General features: G+C 36.0%; 1 long non-coding RNA gene and 1 pseudogene across 1 annotated transcript; both read right to left on the bottom strand.

Moving 5' to 3' along the window:
• Positions 1-15,969, bottom strand: part of LOC147518900 (subtilisin-like protease SBT5.6) — a 69,497-nt pseudogene extending 53,528 nt beyond the window's left edge.
• Positions 5,517-7,080, bottom strand: LOC147518901 (uncharacterized). Its single transcript, XR_015211924.1, has 3 exons — positions 6,712-7,080; positions 6,481-6,555; positions 5,517-5,733 (listed from the first exon to the last, which is right to left on the bottom strand). It is a non-coding gene; the product is annotated as an uncharacterized LOC147518901 (long non-coding RNA).
• Positions 15,970-16,881: the final 912 nt, after the last annotated feature.

Here is a 16,881-nt window from a genome sequence, read left to right as displayed (position 1 = left end):
AATCTTTAGGTTGCATAGGAATTTACTTCTGGAACACTTTTGAAGTTTTCACCCAAAGGAGATCTCAACAGTGCAGTCTTGTAGCTAGTGAGCTTAATTACCACGAACTTTCCTTCATCATAGGGCATGCTATGCATGGTTTATTACATTGTCTATGTACGAAATTCTATATGTAGCTTATTTTTGAACAATTACTTTGAGAAACAAAATGCATTTAGCAGGTTAAAGGAAATTGGAGAATAAACTAAATTATTGGAATCATTTACCTTTATGATAGAAATGGCATGGAAAGCTAGAATTTACGTGACGATCGACATAACAACATAAGTACTACTAATCTTCAATAAGGAGAGAAAAAAATTACCTCAATTGAAAAATATTAGAACTCTTGGAAACTAAAAATACCTTTAGGAAAATATGTTTATAAACCATGATTAAAAAAAACATAACTTATTACATTCATCACCTAGTTAATGGAATGCTTGGAGCCCCTCCTTCCAGTGAATTCTTTTAGAAATCATACAAACCCCAACAGATCAGTAACACCCTTAGGATTTCCCTCCAGTTTTGTTGTCACACCTGCAAGCAACATATCAAAAATTATAAATTCTAAAATCCCAATCCCTACAAATTTGTTTAAGGTAACAACAACCTGTCTCATGCAGTATATGACATATTAAATCAAGCGTTGTGTCTGCGACTCTATCGTTCTCTTTATCATCAATGTTGAACACCCTTAGGATTATTAAATTGGGAATCAGTTAGTTTTCCATCAACATGCTCTTTTCTCATAATTTTATATACATGCAATATATCAAATACTTTTGTAAATAAAGAAAGATAGTAAAAGTTGAGGTTCATTAACTTGTAATATAGAGAGGCGATGCAATAACATTTTGGCTCTTCAAACCTAATATTTAATGAATTCAATGTCAATAACAACCAAATGTTTAAAAAAAAAAGCACTCATCGATCACTTCAAACTAATTAAACTAATTGAGCAAAAAGTCGTTAAGGGTTAGAACACTTTACGCTCAATCAAACCTTAATTTGCAAACTGTCCATGGACTATGACTATTCGAACCTACTGATTTAACTTCAGTTTCCAAATATTCATTTTAATCAATGAATCAAATTACAGTTACATCAGAGAAGTATTGCCTTAGATTATGCCAATTAATAAACATTAATCAATGAGATTGTTGTCTTGCAACCAGCCACTTGTTTAGTGGAGCCAAGTGATGATAGGCTGATCTATTTTCATTCTCCATACTCGTCAACTTCTACATTGCCCATTTCATCTATACTCTATGGAAAGTATTACCTATGATTATAGCTTATATGAATACTACAAACTACCAGCTCAAAAGTGATTATATTAAGGAATATAAGTACCTCGTAGCACCTGAAACTGTTAGTTCGTGTGTTAATATATATCTAGTTCCAAGAATATTTGGCAACCTAACCAAACACATTTAGTCGTGATGCACGCAACAAAAGTAATCATGTGGTAGTGCCACCTAAAACCAATCTATGCAACTTCATAAGATGGGAATGAAGTTAAAAGTGAAAAGAAAAAATTTAGAACATTATCAAATGAAACAATTAGAGAAAACAAATTTTGAGAGGAAGTGAACATTCAACGATGTAAGGTGCTCAATCCATTTAAGATATGTATATGAAAACCCGTACCAAATAACCAATGAACAAACTGCCAACTTTAGTAAAAACATTGGTAGTGGTATACGGAGATTAAAAATCTTCAGTATGTTATGCAAATGCAGCCTTATAATCTAATATACTTCAGCTAATGCGCTAATCATGGTGTTTGAAAAAATAAATTTCACGTAGTTACCTTAACAATTGACTCATTAGTTCCTTGTTGCAACACTGCAATCAACTAACTATATGGTCTGTACATACCAAAATCAGTGAAAGTAATCATATCATTAAGTTTTAAGCTTGTCTAAAACCAAAAAAAGTCTTGAAAAACATTATTAAAATAAAACTGGATATATACACCTTACATCAAAATGTGACTATAAGTTTACATAATGAGATTTCGAATATGATCCTTATTGCATTTATGACAGACTACATTCAAATGAAAATGAGAATAAAAATGATTAAGACCTGTTAGGTTTCTCTAATATCATACAATTATATAATGCTTATCGAAGCACAGTAGCAAATGAAAACTTCATTGACTAAAGGAAATTAACTATAATAGCTCATCACTTTTGAGGAAACAGTCATGCGTTCGGCACATCAAGAAGAATATTATAAAAATAATTTTGTTGCAATACAATAAAAACAACCACACGCAACACTAAAAGGCTGGATATACGTAAAACTTTAGTCTATCCAACTTCATCTGCTACTGTATATATTTATGTAAGAAACATTATGCAACTGTTTAACGCAAATATACAATGAGAATATCCAACTTCATTACACTCTTTAATGCAAGTACGCAACAGAATATTTTGATTTTGATGGCAAGCGACAACGTACAATTTCATCAAAAGATAACTGGAACGCGCTAAAACAATGAAAAACCCCAAGTAATTTATATTAACCCCTGGAGATACAGATAAATAACTCGATGACTCTTATGGTGCCAAATTGACAATTTAAAATATCACACAAAGCTCAATAAAAATCGATATAGAAAAAAAATATCATTTAGATTGGATTCAATTTAAAAAACGATTTCAAGGTGCAAATTAATTAACCTACGAAAATTAGTAGAATGAGCAAACTAAGCTCGCACGTTGCATTTGCCTTGGTTTCAGAATTAGTAGAATATAATACATTTTCTTGATTCCAACGTATAAGACAATCATTAAAGGTAAATATTTGGCTCCAAAATAGGCAAACTAAGTCAAAAAGAAAACAAACAGTACCCAAAAACAGACTCAGATGAGCTAAGTAAGTGAAGTATGTATGGTTTTATTTTCTTCCACTAATTTATCTCTTGATTGGCAAAGATATAAACAAAATTTCCAATTCTTGTGTCGAAAAAAAAAAGAAGAAAAAAGTTATTGACTAACAATTATATTTTAGTAAATTAAAATAGATTCAAATGAGAAAATACAAAGATAAAATGCTTTGAAGGAATACGGGAAAAAGATAAATGCGCATAGAAATAACTTACATTTTCGTTCGCCTTGGTTTGCTATGTTAAACTTGTTGCTTGTAGAATTATTTTATTTGTTTGTTGAGATTTTTTGATTTTTTCCCCCTAAATAATAAAAAAGGGTTTAGAGTGGTGGAGATTCGTTGTGGGAAGAAATGAAGAAGAGAAATAAACCCATCGTTAATTTCAGTATTTCACCAATTAAAACCTCAAGAGTTTAGACTTGTTATCTTGTTATGCGAAATTCCTAATACGCAAGAACTTGGATATGGATTCTCATCCACCTTTCATTTATTTAATTTACTTTTTTAAGTCCATTGTCTTTATCGAGAAACACCTTAAAATCTCTGTTAAAGCTGGCAAAAGCGCATTCCTTGACAATGCGAAGTTGTCCTAAGATATGGCCTCCAGTAATTCCTAACTTTCTTTAGCGTTTTAACAACTGTGATGTGTTCATTTTTACAACAAAGCTCATGTTTTCTTTTACTATCAAGGAATGTTGCTGTTATAGTTTTCTTAGAGCATCTCTAGGTGGTGGTAGCATACTCTTCAAATTTGAAGAATGCTACTACAGAATCTGATAGCAAATTTCAACCAACTCTAGGTGGTCGCAAATTCGTGGTCGCAAAATTCATTGGAGACCCACTGCTTGCGACATTATTAGTATTTGGCGCCGAAGATCTAATGTCGTAGCGATATTACCATTGTCGCCCCAAATTCAAAAAAAAACTCACGCCCGATTTACTAATGTCGCACCAAATTGAAAAAATTAAAAAAAAAATAACTTGCGCGACATTAGTAGTGGCGCGCGCCAATACCACTGGTGCCTGGTGCTAGTCAAAGTCAAAAAAAAACTTGGGGCGACATTTGCAATGGCGCGCGACATTACTAATGTCGCTCCGCATCCGCATCCAAATTTCCAAATTTGCGAACAAGAATGCGAACAAGCAGGTGATGCGACCACGAATGCGACCACCTAGAGTTGGAATTCCGGGAAATTCCGACGCATTTCTTCAAATTTGAAGAATGCGACTACGGATACGTCCACCTAGAGATGCTCTTAGCATGGCATTTGCCTACAAAATAGAGAAAACACATGGTACATAAAGAAGGGTGCTGAGTCGAATTGCTGTCATTTTCTAAGATACTGCGGATCAAGATCATGCCCACAGGAGACTTGTACCATAAATAGCTTGGAAGACATGGTAACTTGGGATTTGCTGGCCTTGCGGCCACAGTTAACATTTCTTAATACACTTCATTTTGGGATGATCATTTTCTTTATTTTCCCTTAGTAAAGATCATTCTCTTCCTTTTGACTTGTTCCCTATTATAAACCAATTACTTTATCTACTTGACTACTTCTAAGAAAAATGATGAAAATTTATATGTTCTGTCTAATACATTTGGCTGAGTTTTAGTTAATAATGTCCTAATTAAGAAGGAAAATGCAAGAGAAAAGAAAAAAGGAAACCTATAATATGATGGGTCTCTATATAATGGACCCAGAAGAGAATTCCATCTGGCACCTATTCCACGTTACATTCAACAAATTCTTGCTTTGTATTACCTTAAAGCAGCAGTGTTAACATGTATGCTTCTCTGTTTCACATCATACAAACAAACACTCTGCTTCACTAATAGTTCAAGGGAAGAGAACTTCAAGAACCAAAGAGAGAGAAATCCCATTTTTAAGAAGCCAAGAACTATAAGCCGTCATTATTGGAAGAATTACAGCTAACAAAATCCTTCATCAAAATACCACCACCTTTTCCATCTTCCATCGACAGCTGTAAGTCTCGAAAAGAAGAGAAAATTGGTGCTTCTGCCTCCTATTGTGATGCCTTCTTCTATGAGTATCCCTTGAGGCCTTGACACATCCTCACCATCATCACTTGATGTGTATGCGAATCGATGAGACTATCTTCTTTTGTCTTTGTCTTGATCCATGTCTCTTTCTTTTCCCATCCCGGCCATCGTGATTCTTGGTATAATATGAAGGGCTAGAATCAGATCTTGAGACCTTATGTCGTGCTTCCTCTTACGGTGCCTTGCTACATGACCATTTTTGGTCATGCCTTCAACATGATCACTTTGAAAGTCCGAAGAGTGGAGTTTGATCTCAAAACCGATCTTTGTGACTCTTCTTCCGACTTCGCTTCTTTCTCCTCGACCTTCATGTGAGTCACTCTCATAACCATCATTCTGCTTTGTCATTACCTGAACTTGATGAGCATTTCTTAAGCTTTTGCCTTGACTTCTTATCCTTTCCCTTCTCCACGATTGGGATGAAGAGTGCTTTTTTCGGTACTTCTTGTGGGCCCTTTTCTTCACCTTTTCCCTACCCTGCTTTGTCACTACGTCATCATCGAGAATCGGACATAGATCTTCTTTTCTTATGTTTAACAGCTCTCAGCTTTGCCTCCTTTGCTTCATGATCAGCTTTTGCCTTTACAGCGGCTTCAAGCTTTTGTTCCCATTTCAAGTAAGCTTCTTTTTCTCTTCAACCAACTGCATGAACTTCTTACTATCCATTTGGATACAAAAACAGGCTCAACAACTGCATGTTTGTAAGATGATGACTGGAAGTGCATCTCATAAAAGAGAACGAAACAATGTTAGTTTTTTTGTCATCAGCAGCAAGTTTTACAATGAAAAGGAATCAATGCATTATCATGTGTATTATACAAACAAAGAAACTGACACTACATATCAATCAAAAATCAATGTCAAAGCATTGCTTCTTACACGCAGTTGGAATTGCCTTTTGACGGTAAGATATAATTTGAAGATTATTATTAACCGAAGTTACAATGACACAGATAGGTGTGTCCATATGCACACGGTGATATATAAAAATCTGGGGAATCTCACATACAATGTGTCCGAGAAGTGTCCAACACGGACACATGGATCCGTCACAATTTATTTTTAAAATATGGCGAGTCCTTGTAACATAGCTATTAACAAATAGAGAATATAACAACAACGCGTGCATTCAATGGGTATCCTTATTGCAGGTACTTCTATACAAGTGAATATGTTGAGATATCACATATCAATTCTAACCTTAACAAAAAAGCATGTTCCACAAATTTGGTTATAGTTGAACATGTACTGGTGACAAATCTAACAAATTAATCCAAACTACTTGTCTTCCCAATCTGCTACATTCAATGGCTTAGACCACAAATCTTAAATAGCATGGATAATAAGCCATTGCATAGATGAACCTCAACGACAATGTTCCAAAATAATAAAATATCAAATACATTATATAAATACACATGAAAGATTTCAAAAGCATAGAAAATCACATTGTACGACAATATCTTTCTTACCTTATTCTATTTGCAAGAGATTGTCAAAACCACAGATCTGCCACTGATTAGCTCCTCTTTCCGTCCCAATCAACTCTGAAAATTTTGATTTGCAAACAGAAAAAATATTCTTATTAATAGACTAATGGGATCAACTCCCTCACTGTGTCAAGTAGTCTAGACAAAGCATCAGGAGTATGCGCATAGTCTACAATTACTCCAAATGCATGTTCTTCATCTATCAATTCACACCTTCCTGGAACTGAATCGACCTCCTCAATACCTCGAACAATGCCTTCCAATGGTGCTCCCACAACAATTCCAACTGCTACAGCAGTAACGATATTGTAGATATTGCGCCTCCCAAGCAACCCTGAAGATGTCTCTAATATGCCTTGAGGAGTATTAACCAATACCTGGGTTTCAAATAGAGAAAGCTCAACGAAGCGATTTTCTTAGTATTTAAATTCGATTTTGTCTAATACGAAAGGTTTTTTTTTATGGTGAGGAATTGTTTTTTTATGGCGAGGGGTTTTTGGTTTAAATCGAGGGGTTTTTTAGGTTTAGGTTTGATCAATTTTCGGAGTTTAAATCGCGTGGTTTCTCCTAATTTCTCTTGAGTAAAACAGGATACTTAAAATTTGCCGACGTGGAAGGGACTGCTTTTATATATATATATAAAGAAGATGAAGTCCAGAGTCCAGCCTAGTTTGGAATTTAATTAATATTTTGTATTTGAACTGAATTCAAATGAGACGAAAACCCAATGGAACAAGCCCAGATTAAATATAAACATTGAAAACAAGTCTACCTTGATGTTCAATCCGTTCCCCAAGACAACAGATGAACGGACCGTTCTGTCAATGCTACTAGCACCAACAGAGATGAGCCATGGTGCCAGATTTGATACAGTACCAGGAGCAGGCCCATTATTTCCACCAGCACATGAAACCACAATATTCTTCTTTATTGCATGTAGAGCCCCCATTGCAATTGCACTATCTGTGTGGTTAACTGGCTGATTTGATCCAATTGATATGCTAATAACATCTACATAGCATCATCAATTGCTGCAAGCATATCGGCTTCAAGGCAAGTTCCACCCTTTGATATGGACTGATTAGGATCTATTGGCCAACATACTTTGTACATGGCAAGACGAACAAGTGGTGCTCCACCAGATGCTGTGCCAGTTGCAAATCCACCCAAAGCTGATACATTCTCAACCTTTCGTCCACCAATGGTTGATGAGGTGTGGGTTCCATGGCCATCGTGGTCACGAGGTGATCGGTAGTTGAAACTATCATTGAGTCGCCCGTTGTAGTGTTCGTATGCTTTGAGATAGTATCGTGCTCCTATAAGTTTCCTGTCAAAATATTCAAAATCACAATCATCACATGATAATCGGCTAGGCGTGGACTAGAAGATTCAATATAGGTTAATTGATTCAGTGTATGTTAATTGCGTGCGTCTTATATATAATCAATATGCCATGGTTTACACCATGCTCCACAACTTCACCTAGGGCCATACTAAACCGGCGTCAACTTTTGCTTCATACCGCAGTTTTATTTGCAAGGAGCTATTACCTGTTACAATGAGAGGAGTTGAAAGCAGCACCAGCTTCACAAATTCCTTTCCATGACTTTGGCACAGGCCCAAATCCTTCGTCATTGAAGCTCCTTGACTCGGGCCATATGCCTAATGCAGGCAGATCGAAAAATATACAGCCATCTTTGTCATTGTCCCAATTCAAACTCCCAAAGTAACATGATAGAAATCAGAGAATAGATGCTCTGCACCCTAAATATAGAGGAAGTCATTCGAATATAAATTACGTTATTAGCTGTTCAACTATAACAATTTATTTTTCTGAAGATTATTTTGTATTTCCAAGTTTCACATTAGAATCATAGTTTATTTAGACGATGGCCGGGTTTTATGCTTAGCTTGTTCTCATCTGAGCAATCAAACAAAACAATAACAAGGTCATTTTTTTACTACCGGAGTCTAGCACACCAACAGTGACATCTATCCTTCCCATAGTTGGCCTTTTGCTGCAGATTTCCTATCATTTTACTATTAACACTTCTTCCGAACTCCTTTCCCCCTTCAACACCTATAAACTCCCATGACCTTGTAGTCTGAAGAGACCATGCATTCGGTCTGGCTTGAGATATTGAAACCACTTCATCCTTTTCTGTAATAATAACAAAAAACCATGCATTTCTGAAAAAATGGATAGATTATATTAAGGGTTTTTTAGACTTGCCCCCCCATTTCAAAGATGGATTAGACTTGCCCCCCAAATTTAGGGAAATTAGACTTGCCCCCCCAAACTCAGACTCCGTCTAAGTCAATGCAGTTTGACCGTTATCTCCTTGTGAAATGTCCAAATTACCCTTTCGAATATAAAATTACCTAATAGCCCTTGACTTCACAAGACCGAGTTTTATTTTGAAAAATAAAACAACACGTGTAAACATCTTGTTCACTCCGATCAACAGTCCATATTCCATCCCTAAAATTTGCGCTCTCTCATTTTTAAGGCGGGAAAATGTACTCTAGCTTTCATTGTCTGTGTTGAGTCATGGTGTTATGTCATGTTTGATAAATTCATGTTGTTTTAGTGTTAGTCTTCATAGCAAGTGCTATTTGTTATCATTTTCAACTGTCAATCTGTTGCAACTTGAAGAGGAGAAGCAAGGACAAATTTTTACTGCAATTTGTAGGTAATTATGTTACGTTTTAAAGTTGTTTTAAGTATTTTTGGTGGAATATGTTGATTTGGTACCTGGGAAATCGAGAAAGATAACAATTTTATGCATGCAGTTTAAATTTTTATATGATTTTGACAATTTCGATTCAACCCATGGTTTTTTATGAATGGAAGTGGGGTTAACATTTATGTTTGTATTACAGAAATGGGTGATAGGAAAAATTTGAAGATACATTATGCTGGGTCGTTTTCAAAAAGAAGAAATGGAGAGGAATTGTCACATTTGGATTACAGATCAAAATATCCAGTTAAGAAAATGCTTGATGTTGATAGTGATGAGTTGAATATGATAGACTTTGCTGCAGATGTTAGTCTACCTAGTCACATGTCAAAGTTGGATTATATAAACATTAAGTTGTTCTATCTTGTTAGTGGTAAACAAGTGTATGTAAACAGTGATAGTGGTCTTTTAGGAATGTTTGATTTGTTAGTTGTTGATGATGAAGGGTATTGTCATGTATTTGTGGAGAATGATATGGATGAAAGTGTTGTTCCACCATCTCAAGAATATGATGAAACAATGTGTACACTAATGGATTTAAAAAAATTGATTAAGAAGAGGGCTTTGAATGCAAATGACAATGGGAATTCCATGCAAAAGAAGAAGAAGAGTTTTAATGACAAGGGATTTGGTAGTAAGCAAAATAAGAAGAGTGATAAGGACAAGGGAGAAGCAAAGGGAAAGAAGAAAAGTACAACACATATGAAGGGTAAAGGCGTACTAGTTGATGGGGAAGATAGCTTCCGGGTTGAACTTAGTAAGTTTTTCGATGAAGAAATGGATCTCGGTGCCAGAGTATGTGGATGTACCGGGACTTGCAACAAATGATCAGGTAGAGATTGATGTTGAGGTTGGGTTTAGAAACCCACCTAGACAACCTCGATTGATCGGCTTGATCCTGATGAGGGATACCACAGTATAAACTCATCAGATGAAGAAATAGAGTGGCAGCAACCAAGGAGTGATGAGTTTTACAATTTTGTATATGAAACCTCCAATGTGTATGTGGATGAAGGAGAGATAGTTATGCCAACATGTTCTGATGAATGGAAAGTTGGCATGGAGTGGCCTGACATTGAAACTCTAAGGCATGAAATTTCAGATTATTGCATAAAGAATAGATTTGAAGTTGATATGAGGACTGTCAATGAAAGGTACAGGATTAGAGCTAAATGTAAGGGTAGCTACAAGGGTAAAGACTACCCTTGGGCAGCTTATTGGAGAGTGAGGCCTGATGCCTTCACAATGAGATTAAATACATTTGTAAATGAACATATATGTTCATTGATCCGAATCGAAGAATGGGATGGCCGATGCAAATTGGGTTGCAAGAAAGATTGCAAACATTGATGAAGGTACATTACAAGACCATGTCTCCAAGATTTATCATGGCTGAAGTCATGAGAGGAGATTTCCATGTTAGTATTAGCTATTGGACTGCTTGGCATGCAAGGTTGAAATGTTTGCAAGATATTCATGGTGACTATGGAGCAAGTTATAACATGTTGCTGTGCTATGTGATCGTATGTTATTTATACCCTTATTTATATTTGTAAATAATTTGGTTGTTTATCATAATGGTGTTTGAACTATTTCAAATGTTTACTTGATACAGATTTTGAAAAGTAACCCAGGATCCAGAGCATGTTATTCTAGAACTGATGGTACTTTGACATTTGAGGATATGTGTGTTTGTTTTCCTACTTCTTTGCATGGTTTCTTGAATGGTTGTAGGCCTATCATACGACTAGATGGATGTTTTATGAAGGGGAAGTATGGAGGGCAATGCTTAAGCATGGTGGCCTTGGATGGAAACAATGGCTTGTTTCCTGTGGCCATTTATATAACTAGGTCTGAGAATAAAGATAGTTGGATTGGGTTTTTGAATATAATGAAGAAGTATGGAATAGATGAACATATGGAACTGTGACATTCATTTGAGATAGACGAGAAAGGATTGGTTGAGGCTTTGGCACATGAATTTCCTAGGAATCCCCATAGGTTTTGCTTTTAGGCATATGTTCAAGAATTTCAAAAAGTACTTTAAAGCCAAATACTTAGAGACTATAGTTTGGGGTGCAGCTAAGTGTTATAAGAAACTAGAGTTTGAAAAGTTAATGGAGAAGCTAGGAAGAGAATGTATGGAAGCCAAGGCATGGTTGCTACAAGAAGATGTGGAATGTTGGGCTAGGTCACACTTTGATCTTACTACAAAGTGTGATCATATTAGCAACAACTTCTCTGAGTCTTTTAACAATTGGATATTGGAACTGAGGGATAAGCCAATAGTTCCTTTTGTTGATAAGTATCATACATTGTTAATGTCTTTTCTGTACAAGAGGAGAGAAAAGGCCAAGGAATGGGATGAGGATGGTCTAGTTCTACAAGTGGAAAAGAGAATCAAAGAACTGATAAAAACAGTCCATTGGTATTATGTGGAATCAAGCAATGAGGTGGTGATAAGTGTTAAAACTGAAAATGGAACTAGATTTTGTGTGAACTTAGTTGACCATGAGTGTAGTTGTATGAGGTGGCAGTTATCTGGTATAGTTTGTGTACATGTAGTGGCAGTGTTGTATCCAAGGAGAGTGTATTTGAAAGAATATTGTAGTAGCTATTATTGGGTGTCAACCTACAAGCTTGCTTACATGGGACACATCATGCCAATGCCCCGATATGTCCGAGTGGCCTATGAATTGTGTAAGTTGTAGTCTATCCGTAATTAATGATTGTGTAGTTTCCTAATCTCAAAAAGACTAACATATATTATGTATGTAGGATCTTGAAAGACAAATCATGCCACCTCCATATGTCGAGGCATTGGGAGGCCCAAAAGGCAAGGACTAGAGGAGCAGATGAAGAAGTTAATCCCAACAAGCAAATCAGACTTTGTTCTAAATGCAAACAACCAGGACACAATGCCAAGACTTGTAAAGGTCTACCTGCTGCAAAGAAAGATAAGCATGGCAAAAAATCTCAAGAGGAAACTCAAGCTTCAGCTCCTGTTCCAGATGAAGCTCTAGAATCCACTGAAGCATCACAAGCATCATCTCCTACTCAAGCATCATCATCAAAAGCAGCAAAGAGGGTTTGTTCTAAGTGCAATCACCCAGGACACAATACCAAGACTTGTAAAGGTCTTCCTACTACAAAGAAAGATAAGCATGGCAAAAAATCTCAAGAGAAAACTCAAGCATCACAAGCTTCAGCTCCAACTGAAGCATCCAAAGCAAAGTCTGCAACAAAGTCAACTACTGAAGCAGCTCCAAAATCAAGTTTTCAAGCATCTCAGGCTTCATCAGAAACTCCTCAATCAACAGCTCAGCCTGCAACTCTGACTTTTGGACCACCAAGAGTAAGAAGATCAAAAACTGCTCAAGCTCAAGTTTTTAAGGTATATTTTGTAATTGTTTTAAGTTACAATATGCTCCCTATGTCAGACCCTAGTTGATTAGCTTAAAATTATGTTATGTTCTGTTATCAGGCACCAGAACAAAGGCACACATTTGGTGATTTCTTGTCTAAGCAACCAGGCAAGTCATCCACTAGTGTGCTTGAAGCAGCCGAGCTAACATTTACTGCTGGGGGAACTGTTAGGGCACCAATAGTAACCAAAAGGCCAAGGCCACATGGACCAGGATCAACTCCATTTATGCCAGCAGGACCAGCATCTCAGCCTTGGGTGCCACCAGGACGAGTGGGGGATGCACCATTCAAAGCAACTAAGAAAATCTGCGCCTCCTCTTGCTCCCGGCCCCTTGCCAACATCAAGGAAGAAGTTTCAAGTTGTCAGACCCAAGTGATGTGGGTCTGTATAGGAGTGGAGTGAATTGTTTTTGTTAGTAACTCATGTCAGACATTTGGTTAAGGTTATGCTCAAGGTTTTTTTTTGTTAGTAACTCATGTCAGAAATGGTTAAGGTTATATTGTTGATTTTTTGTTCATAATGAGCACATGAAAACACAACTATTATGGCTATGGCTATTCAAGATTGTAAATCAAGGATATCTGTGTTTGAAAATTTATGTTTGATTGTACCTGTGTTTCTCTGGTTTGAGGACTGGTTTTTTATTGTACCTGTGTTTCTCTGGTTTAACCAATAAGCCTTATCACCACAATAGTAGTGATAACTGATAACAATATAAACATGGGTACCCTATAAACATCCACTTTCAGACTTGGCACGCAAGCATGATAACCAACATTATGTATACTAATAAAAATGTGTTATAAGAAAGTGGGTACCCTAAGAAAGTCAAACAGACAGGGTACCCAAACAGACAACTCAAGGTACCCAAACAGACAAAATGGCAAAGAAGAAACAGACAGACAACATTTCAAAACACAAAATCAAGTTCACACAGAACTTTAACAGCATTTCCATTTCCATTTCCATTTTACAGAATGCTCAAAACACAAAACAACATTCATCAAAACACAACATTACAACATCAAAACAAAACATTACAACATCAAAATAAAACATTATAACATCACTTCATCTGTTCTTAACAACATCAAAACAAAACATTACTCCCTAACTTCTTAACAACATTACAACATCACTTCATCACTTCTTAAGCTTCGGCAAGGACACACCAGCAGCAGCAAGTGCTTGAACCACTTCCTTTAAGTTGCTGCCTTTGTTGAGGTGCCGCTTGTGGTGGTTGATGTAAGTGGCAAGACCCTTTGTAGATCTCCTACCAAATCCATGATTTTGGAGCTGAACTGGAGCCGAACTCGGCAGATACATTTCTCCCTCGAAATGATTTGACCGGATGTTCAAAACACGGTGGTGGAGCATCTGCTCTCTAGATTTGGACCTCGAAATGGAGCTACAAGTACATTTTTCCCTCGAGCTGATCTCTCCACATGCTCATAACCTGGTGGTGGCCAATCTGTTTCCAGATGCTCATGATTTCCACTTCCATCTCCACCACTTCCATCTCCACGTTCCATCTCTACAAAACAAAGTTCCCTACACTTACGGCATGAAGTCATCCTCAACTTATCATTTTTCAACACCACCTCCATGAAAACCCTACTATTCACCCTTGCTTTCAACATAGTTATGACAGCATCACAAGATTCCTCTATATTGTCATGATCCACCTCCATCGAGCATAACTTGGCCTTTACCATTTCTACACTTTTTGTCAGACCACTCAACTGAAAATGAACTGAAGACCACTTTTTATAGAAAGATTTTTGGAACTGAAAATGACAACAACACTCTTTTTGGAACCTGTTAGAAAGATTTATAGAAAAATAGAAAACAATACAACACGGTCTTCAATCTTTACCTTAATCTACTAACAGCATTCATTCTTACCTAAAAGTAACTTCATAACTCCATCCCATTAATGATAAAGTAACTTCATAACTTTATAACATATTAATTCCCAAGTCAAAAGTCAATGAAAGTCTAAGAAATAGTTCTAACTCAAAGTTTTAGTTGTTATTTTTAGTAAAGAAATAGTTCTAGTAACTCAAAGTTCTAGTCTAAGAAATAGTTCTAACTACAACTAGAGGAATTACACCTGAAGTACAACTAACTAGACAGCTATAATAACTAACCCTAATAAGTATGTTGAAGTACAACTACGACATCATTGATATGTTGAAGTACATGCATTCCCAATCTAAACATATAGTTAAAGAAACAACCCCAAGAATACTATTTTTAATTTAGACTTGCCTCCCCAATATAAACCTATAACTAGATAAAACCCCCATTCTAAGATAACCATAAACCCTAATTTCAAAAGTAGAATAACCATAAGATAACCATAATGCAAAAACCAACAACCATTTGACTTTGATTTTCTTCACCTCCAACTCCAATTGACGATTCACCATCTTGGGTTCACGATTTTTGCTTTTAAAGCTTCAACTCTTGCCTCCAATGTTTCTTCTTTTGTTACGTTGACGATTTGGATTATCAACCCGGTCGAAAAAGTGGCAAGACAATTACAGGTTGTTCTTGTTGTAATGTCCGCATCCATAGAACAATCGACACGGGTTCGTATGCAGTATTGGACCTTTTAATGAATCACGGGATCTCCATGATAACAAGTTCTTTGGGATGAACAAGAAGCAAAAGACATTTTAGTAATTGAAGATGAGAGCATAAATTTTAGGGTTCGAAATTTAGGGTTTTTAAGTGAACAAGATGTTTACACGTGTTGTTTTATTTTTCAAAATAAAACTCGGTCTTGTGAAGTCAAGGGCTATTTAGGTAATTTTATATTTGAAAGGGTAATTTGGACATTTTACAAGGAGATAATGGTCAAACTGCATTGACTTAGACGGAGTCTGAGTTTGGGGGAGCAAGTCTAATTTCCCTGAATTTGGGGGGGCAAGTCTAATCCATCTTTGAAATGGGGGGGCAAGTCTAAAAAACCCTTATATTAAAATTAAAATTAATCAAAAGTTCATAACAGAGAAATCCAATTTCAATACCGGATAAGATTTTTGCTTCTTCTGGTGTAAGCACGGCAGCAAAGCCATTTACGCTATTCTTATAACTATATAGTATAGAAGATCTAGCTTCATTTATATTTTTCTTAACAGATAAGAGATGTGAAATGTAAACGTCTTCAATCTCCTGGAAAGTTTTTGATCCATCATGTTCACCTAAGTACACTATATACACTTCTCGGTCATCACATGAAACTAAAAGAGGGAGAAAGACAAGAAAAGAACAAAGAAGAAGAAATAGATTCTTCATCTTTCTGAAAGATTATTGTCGTATGTTGTTCTTGTACAAGTGGAAGGGGGTTATTGAATGAAAAGTTTGAGGTTCCTACTTAAAGTTCCACGGTAACCAAATAACTGAAAAATATCCAAGGAAAGCCAAAATCTAGAGTACGCATGCTGTACCTGCGCTATCACATCTGGCCCTTCTAATAAGTAAGAGGTAAGGGTGTGTTGTATGGCAAAATCTATAACCAAGGGATGAGATGGCCAGCGCACCATATTGAGAGTGTACTCTAGAACTGCTAGAAGGAAAAATAACTGAAATATGGTAAGGAACTAACTCCTAAATTTCAATTGAGGCAACAAACTTTGTTTTTGGTCATGGTCAATAAGGGTAATCCGTCAACTTGCCATCTATCCAAATTCGCGTTATCTATTATTAATAATGCAAAAAATCAATAAAAAAAATATTTATCTAAAAAGAATATTTAAAAAGTTTTTTTCAAAAAATATATTCTTTAAACAAATATATTCTTTTTAAAATAACAATAAAATGGTTTACAACTATTGCTGCAATAATGTCAAATGAAAATTGTGATTATTGTACAATTTGGAGTAAACCATTTGCACTACATGTCCTTAAATACAACACATACTCCACGGACGTACAAATAAGTTTATTAGATCCATAATCAAAGGTCAAAATACAAACATAATCAAAGGTCAGGCTACCGCAAAAGTATTAGTATAGGAATTGCCCACATTCTTATCTGTAATCGATCTGTCCAGGACATTCGTTATATATAGTTGTTTCTTTTATTTTCCTTTTCTCTGTGAAATTAAATCGGGATTTACTGTACATTTTTTGCTTTGCAGTACAAGAAATATCAAAAGACATCACTTTCACGGGTCTTTTGGGAACTAAGTATGATATGATATATTC

The sequence above is a fragment of the Coptis chinensis genome, chromosome 2 (assembly GCF_015680905.1).
Source record: "Coptis chinensis isolate HL-2020 chromosome 2, ASM1568090v1, whole genome shotgun sequence".
Classification (NCBI taxonomy): domain Eukaryota; kingdom Viridiplantae; phylum Streptophyta; class Magnoliopsida; order Ranunculales; family Ranunculaceae; genus Coptis; species Coptis chinensis.
Note: the sequence above shows the minus strand (reverse complement) of the source record. Positions and strands in the feature narration are given on the sequence as shown.